This window comes from Mytilus californianus, unplaced genomic scaffold, assembly GCF_021869535.1.
Source record: "Mytilus californianus isolate M0D057914Y unplaced genomic scaffold, xbMytCali1.0.p SCAF_2, whole genome shotgun sequence".
NCBI lineage: Eukaryota > Metazoa > Mollusca > Bivalvia > Mytilida > Mytilidae > Mytilus > Mytilus californianus.
Window position 1 is genome coordinate 9,710,840 of NW_026262668.1, and position 8,004 is coordinate 9,718,843.

Here is an 8,004-nt window from a genome sequence, read left to right on the forward strand (position 1 = left end):
AAATAAATCCACAGTATCATCTATAGTACCAGCCCTTTTTCCATATAATGGCCTCGTGTTATATTTTAGATCTTGTTTGTGTATATCCATCTGATTCCCGCACTAGCACGGGGAGTACAAATCAACAGTCGAAACTATAATTAAGTGGGTTTGGCCAGGGTTCTCTGTTTTTTTTCAGATTCCTTTTGGGATACATCTAAGACATGATGATTCTGCTGTTGGGAAGAGGATTCGTGTTGGAGATACCTTGTCTGTTAAATGATGCAAAAATTAAACTGAAATTGAGATTGAGTGACGATTTGATTCTATATTTCATTCATGTGATAACTACAATTGTTTGTTTTATCTTTACTACAAAAATGTGCCAAAATTGTTAATGATATATTAACATTGTTACTTTTTTAAATACATGAAGCATGTTCAATTATTTCAGAGAACTTTATAAATTATAGTCAGATTTGGTCTTACTTGCAATAAAAAATGATGTAACAGCCTGGTATTAATTATAGAATCACATTTTTTGTTATATAGTACTGTTTTCGTACCTGCAATAAAAATCTATGATACTGTAAATTCAGAAATTATTGCATGCATTTATTATTGCGATTTTGTCATTTTAGACCAAAATGCAATTATTATTTTTGTTGGTAACAGCATTAACAATTACAAATGCCTTTGTCTTATCCTTTCTGCCACGTATGTTTACCAAATCTAATATGTAAGTGGCTTAAACAAAACAAGACCTTGCACGTGAGTCATTGTCCCCTGACCTTGGCCTCAATTTTATTTCAATGTTCTTACTGCATGGTTTTTGTTTTTGGATTTGGTATGTCCCTCAGTATTATATATGGTTTGATATGGAATTTTGTTTTGAAGAGTAAATGTTTTTATGACCTTTCTCATATGTCCTTTACAATTAAATTATTCTTATGGTGGATTTTCAGGATTAGATCTCTTTGTTATGGTGTATATGGATCGGTTGTGAGGAGTATACATTATGTCCATCTGCCATATGTCACATGGGCTTGACCTCATCTACACATTCCAGTGATCAGTTCTTTTTTCAGGATTGAGTCTGTTCTTCAGTGACTAAATATGATTGCTGAAAAATATTTAAGTCTCCCAAACAAAGTTTTGAGACTTATTGGTGTTGCTCAGTTCTTGATATTCTTCTTCTTCTTCTTCTTCTTCTTCCTCTTCCGCCGCTTTTTATACGCCCGTCAATTTTTGACGGGACGTATTATGTTATACAAATGTCCGGTGTCCGTCCGTCTGTCTGTCCGTCTGTCTGTCCGGCGTAAACATGTCGCACCGTAACTTGAGAATGACTTATCCAAATTTCATGAAACTTAACATAGTTGTTTCTTATGATGGTCAAACGATCTGTATACTTTTTGGTGAAAATAAGACAAAAACTTTTTGAGTTACGGGACTTAGTAACTAAAACAGGTGTGTGGTTTTTTTTCACATGTCGCGCCGTATCTCAAAAACAATTTATGATTATTGCTTAAAACTTTACACACTTCTTAGTTATATTAATCTTAAGATCTGTATACTTTTTGGTGATGATTCAAAATTTTATTTTAGAGATATTGAGTATTTTGTTAAAAAAGGGGGAGGGGTTTTTCACATGTCGCGCCGTATCTCAAAAACAGTTTATGATTATTGCTTAAAACTTTACACACTTCTTAGTTATATTATCCTTAAGATTTGTATACTTTTTGGTGATGATTAAAAATTTTATTTTTGAGTTATTGAGTATTTTGTAAAAAAAGGGGAGGGGTTTTTCACATGTCGCGCCGTATCTCAAAAACGATTTATGATTATTGCTTAAAATTTTACACACTTCTTAGTTATATTAATCTAAAGATCTGTATACTTTTTGGTTTTGATTCAAAATTTTATTTTAGAGATATTGAGTTTTTTGTAAAAAAAAAGGGGGTTTTCGCATGTCACGCCGTATGTCAGAAACTATTTATGCTTATTGCATAAAAATTTACACACAAGACGACGGGCGTATCATGCGCTCATGGCGCAGCTGTTTATTAATTTGAACTTGTCCGCACCCGTTCTCCAAAACCGCTTGTCAGATTAACTTAGGGTTCCACAATATGTTAGACTAACATTTCTAATGGTGCAATCAGGGTTTTGTTTGTGCAATGGGGATTATAAAGGGGTACTTTGAGGGGCAAAAAGATAGGAGGGGTTTACTATAGAACCCTATGGGATTTCATTTTTTTAAATTTTCGAATGAGTATAACTTGAAAACAGTTAGTGATAGACACAATCTTTATAATTGAAAATGTTCTATATGATAAAGCACATCAAATGAAATAAGGGGTTATAGTTCCCATTGGTCAGCCCCACCCCCTGCCATTTGAGAAAGTTCTAAAACTTGTAAGTGGTCAAGATCCACATTCCTTAACCATATATATTCTGGTTTGTCCTGCCAAGATGATTTGAATATTATACAGGGTAAGACCCAAGGGGTCATCGCCACCCCCTGTCATTTGAATATGTTCGAATATCTTGTAAATGGTCGAGATCCCCACCCCTAAACCATACATATTCCTGTTCGTAACGTCACAAAGATTTGAATGATATATAGGGTAAGTCCCCAGGGGTACCCCACCCTCAATGAACTAATATCTTGTAAATGGTCGAGATCCCCACCCCTGAACCATATATATTCCTGTTCGTCATGTCACGTAGATTTGAATGATCTATAGGGTCAGTCTCAAGGAGTCATCCCCACCCCTGTCATTTGAATATATTCTTATAACTTAGAAATGGTCGAGATCCCCACCCCTAAACCATATATATTCCTGTTCGTCACGTCACGAAGATTTGAATGATATAAAGGGTCAGTGCACAGGGGACAATAATGCATATCATTTTACTGGACCAAACCAATGTTTGCTGGTCTTTGCCCAATGTCAGGCGACTTTGGGAATGACTTTAATTATGGGAACTTTGTTTGGGAGACTTCGTGACAGAATCCTATTACAATCATTTCTTGTTTGTTAATGGATTTGTTGTAAGGGTGTATGTCTATTAGCTATTTGACAATGAAAACTTTAGTTCACCTGGTTTTATTGGTCTTTTCTGAAATAACTGGACAAATTTTGATCGTTATAAATATTGTGTTTTTTGTCCCTGCCAATCAACCATCTATAACTGATGGATATCTAACACGGTAATATGCTCAAAATGTTACAAATTACCTTCTTTCTATTTTTCCAAAATTATCAGACAACTCGGTACAGAAGTAATTGCCCTTAATTGATGATTTGTTTGAATTTTTTGAATTTTTTTTCGGCAATTACCTTGACAACTATAAAAGAAAGAGTGCAACAGTAGACTGTAAAAATGATCAGCAAACCAAACTCTACAAATTAGTTATCATGAGCAAAATTGTCAATTGAATCATGAAGGAGTTATTGCTCTTTAGTTGCAAGTTTTACTATATTTATTTTTTTTGCTTTTACCTTGAAAACTTAAACAGAAGGACAGAAACTTTTAACAATAAAAAATCTTCAAGATAAGATGAACGTATAAGTCAACATATCCAAATTGTGAATAAACGCCTTTAAATGACAAGTATCCAAATTTTGTATTTATGGCATTATCTTGAAAATAAGAATACCTCGGTTCTGTAATGAGCAAAGAAACATAACATCTACATATAAGTCAACATGACCAAAATTGTCAATTGACTACTTACACGAGGAATGGCCCCCAAATGATGATTTATTCTACCATTAGATAGAGAAAAACTGTAAAGAGTAAAAATGCTGAGCAAACAAAGATCTACAAATAAGTCACATTACTGAAATTGTCCATTCACTTCTTATAGGATTTATTGCACAAGGATGACCATTTGAAAACATTTTTGATGTTTTGTCTATTTTCATGATAGAGAGAATCTGTAAAGAGCAGAAATGATCAGTATTTTTCTTTTTGCTCGGTTAGTCATTCAGGCTCTTAGGATCCTCTAGTTTTCATTCTCTTATCATTGGGTTCAACTTTTCAGGAATGTATGTTATAAATATGGCCTTGACAGCTTGACCTGAAAACACAAATGTATCTATTAGTCCTATACATTGTACCTAATGACCTCATATTTTTAAGTAAACATTATGTTGATCATGTGCATATGACAGGTGTCATTTTACCTTTACCACAGCTTTAAAGTTCATTGACCTTGACCACAGCAGCTTTAAAGTTCATTGACCTTTACCACAGCTTTAAGGTATATTGACCTTTGAATGTTAAATAAACTATAACAGTATTAAAGATATACATAATACAAAATTTTCTGCATGAATTTATTCAAAGGACGAGGTCAAAACAGTTATATTACACAGCAGTGCAAACACTGATATGTCTTGCCTGTTTACTGATCATGATAAGATTTATGTTGAGTCTTAAAGATAAAGGTTTCTCTTCAAGCATAACATAAAATCAATGGTCCTTTAAAAGAAGGTCAGATGAACTCTGCCAAACAGACATGTACTTCTTAAATCATTCCATGCACCAAAATGAGTTGACCAATTGCTAATAGTATGTGAGAAACAGACTTAAGCATAAAAACTTAACATTAACCACTGACCCATGAAAATGACATCAAGGTCAAATAACCCTGCCTGTCAACTAACTACATGTACTTAAAAGCATAATATTTCAGAAGGTAGAAGACCTAGATGCTTGATACTTTGTATATAGATGCCTTATGTTATGAAGTTTCCGTCGGTCATATATCCATTGTCCTTGACCTCATTTTAATGTTTTAGTGACTTCTTTAAAAAAAGAGAAGATTTTTTGTGATATTAATTTCTCTCTTATTATGGGTAATAGGATAACTTAATTTTGTATGTGCGTAACTTGCAAGATTCTCATGCCTGTTAGACAGTTTTCACTTGAAATCGACCTCATTTCATGGATCAGTGAACAAGGTAAACTTTTTTGTGGTCAAGTCCATATCTCAGATACTATAAGCAATATGTCTACTATATTTGGTGTGTGGAATGATTGTAAGGTGTGCATGTCCAACTGGCAGGTGTCATCTGACCCTGACCTCATTTTCATGGTTCATTTCTCAATTTTAAGTTTTTGTGTTTTGGTCTGTTTTGCCCAAACTATAAGCAAGAGGTCAACTTCATTTGGTGTATGGAATGATTGTAAGGTACATGTCTGTACGACAGGTATCACCTGACTTTGACCTCATTTTCATGGTTTATTGGTCAATGTAAAGTTTTCCAGGTTAAGTTTGTTTCTTAGATACTATAAGCAATAGGTCAACTATATTTGATGCATGGAATGATTATAAGTGTACAAGGCTGTCTGGCTGGGTTCATCTGACCTTGACCTCATTTTCATGGTTCATTGGTCAAAATAAAGTTTTTATGGTTTGGTCTGTTCCTTGTATACTATTAGCAATAGGTAAACTACATTTGGTATATGGAATGATTGTTAGGTGAACATGTATTCCTGGTTAGGTTTATCTGAACTTGACCTCATTTTCTTAGATCATGTAAAGTTTATGTTACAGTTTTTGGTGGGGTTCGTGTTGCTCAGTCTTTAGTTTTCTATGTTGTGTTTTGTGTACTATTGTTTGTCTGTTGGTCTTTTTTCGTTTAAGCCATGGCGTTGTCAGTTTATTTTCGACTTATGAGTTTGAATGTCCCTTTGGTATCTTTCGCCTCTCTTTTTTCGTAATACTTTATATTTAGGACTATCAACATAAAAATCAATGGTCACTAAAGCAGGAGAGACATTTCAGCATATGCACTCTTTTTAGCTCACCTGGCCCAAAGGGCCAAGTGATATTTTCTCATCACGTGGCGTCCGTCGTCTGTCGTCGTCGTTAACTTTTACAAAAATATTTTCCTCTGAAACTACTGGGCCAAATAAAGGCAACAGTAGTATACCGCTGTTCGAAATTCATAAATCGATTGAGAAAAAACCAAATCCGGGTTACAAACTAAAACTGAGGGAAACACATCAAATATAAGAGGAGAACTACGACACAACAGAAACACAACATTAGAATGTAACACACACAAAAAACGAACTATAATATAACAATGGCCATTTTCCTGACTTGGTACAGGACATTTTAAGAAAAAAATGGTGGGTTGAACCTGGTTTTGTGGCTAGCCAAACCTCGCACTTTTATGGCAATGTTAAATGTAACACTAAAATTACACCATTACATGACATGGATACAGTACAACATAACGGACAGAGAATTACGCAAATAAACAATACAATATAGTACATTTGGACAACGAAACAACAGAAACACTGAAGTGAACAAACAACAAACGACAATGCAACACACACAGAAAAAAACTATACGATAACAATTGCCATTTTCCTGACTTGGTACAGGACAAAAGTAAAAAATGGTGGAATGAACCTGGTTTTGTGGCTAGCCAAACCTCCCGCTTTTATGGCAATGTTAAATATAACATTAAAATGACAACATTACATGACAGGACTACAATACAAATAAATGGGAGAACATATAGGACAGAGAAACATACGAATAATAGCTAACAAAAGTTACCAGGTTTAAAATTTAATACGCAAGACGCGCGTTTCGTCCACACAAGACTAACCAGTGACGCTCAGATAAAAAAAGTACGAAAGCCAAAACAAGTACAAAGTTGAAGAGCATTGAGGACCAGAAGTTCCAAAAAGTTGTGCTAAATACGGCTAAGGTTATATGTCTGGGATAAGAAAATCCTTAGTATTTAGAATAATTCATTATTTGGAAACAGTAAATTTATAAAAATGACTATATAATAGATATACATGATAACACCGAAGTGATGACTAACTACAAATTTAACCAAACTGCGCCATAATCGTTATTGGGGTATCTTGTTAAAAGAATGTGTCCGATGACCCCACCCGCCAACCAAGATGGCCGACATGGCTAAAAATAAAACATATGGATAAAATGCAAGTTTTGTCTATTATTTTGAAAACAGTTATAAATAGAAAATTCTGACACGAGCAAAAATGTGCAGAATGTTTAGAACTGCCATTTGTTCATTGGCGTCAAAACTGTCAGGCGACTTCTTATAGGAGTTATAAGCCTTAAATGACAAGTTTTACCATTTTTTTCATTTTTGTCTTTTATATTGAAAACTATAATAGATGGAGAGAAACTTTAAGTTGCAAAAACGATCAGCAAGACAAGATCTACAAATACGTATACATGGTTGAAAAAGTCAGTTGACTCCGAATTAGAGGTATTGCCCTTTGATGACAATTTTTACCAATTTTTTGTGTTTTTGCCTTATTTCTTAAAAATAATAATAGATAGATAGAAACTTAAATACGCAAAAATGATCAGGAATACAAGATCAACATTTCAGACAATATGGAGGAAATTTTCCGACGACTCCTTATTGGAGTTATTGCCCTTTAATGACGATTTTTACAAACTTTTTTTGCATTTTGCATTAAATGATAAAAATTATAATTTATAAATAGAAACTTTAAATTATTTTTTTAATAACGAACATGATCAGCAAGGCAAGATTCACAAACAGGTCAAATTTTGCCAATATAGTTAATAGACTGTCACTCTTCATGGGAGTGATTGCCCTAAAATAAGGATTTTTTTTTTACCCTCTTTTGTGTTTTGAGCATAAACTAAAAAGATAGAGAAACTAAACAGACAAAATGATCAGCAATACAAGATCAACAAAAAAGAAATTGTTGTCATGAACTCTATTCTTGTCTACAAAGTTGGAGAGTCCATTGTTGATTATGCACATATACCTAGGTGAGCAACACAGACTGTTAAGAGCCTCTAGTTTTAAGTAGTCGTTAAACCATGAAAATTTGGTCAAGGACAATGTACACCTGACAGACTGTTATGGAATATCTGTGTAACAGATGACCACACATATGTTCCAAGTGTTGTAACCACAATCCTGTCCTCATTACCTCGATTGTGACTTCACTGAATCAGTACTTACCATGAGA

At 33.9% G+C, this 8,004-nt stretch overlaps 1 long non-coding RNA gene across 2 annotated transcripts in view; it reads left to right on the plus strand.

The window, feature by feature from the left end:
• Positions 1-8,004, plus strand: part of LOC127727903 (uncharacterized) — a 244,332-nt gene that overhangs the window by 163,166 nt on the left and 73,162 nt on the right. The window lies entirely within an intron of this gene.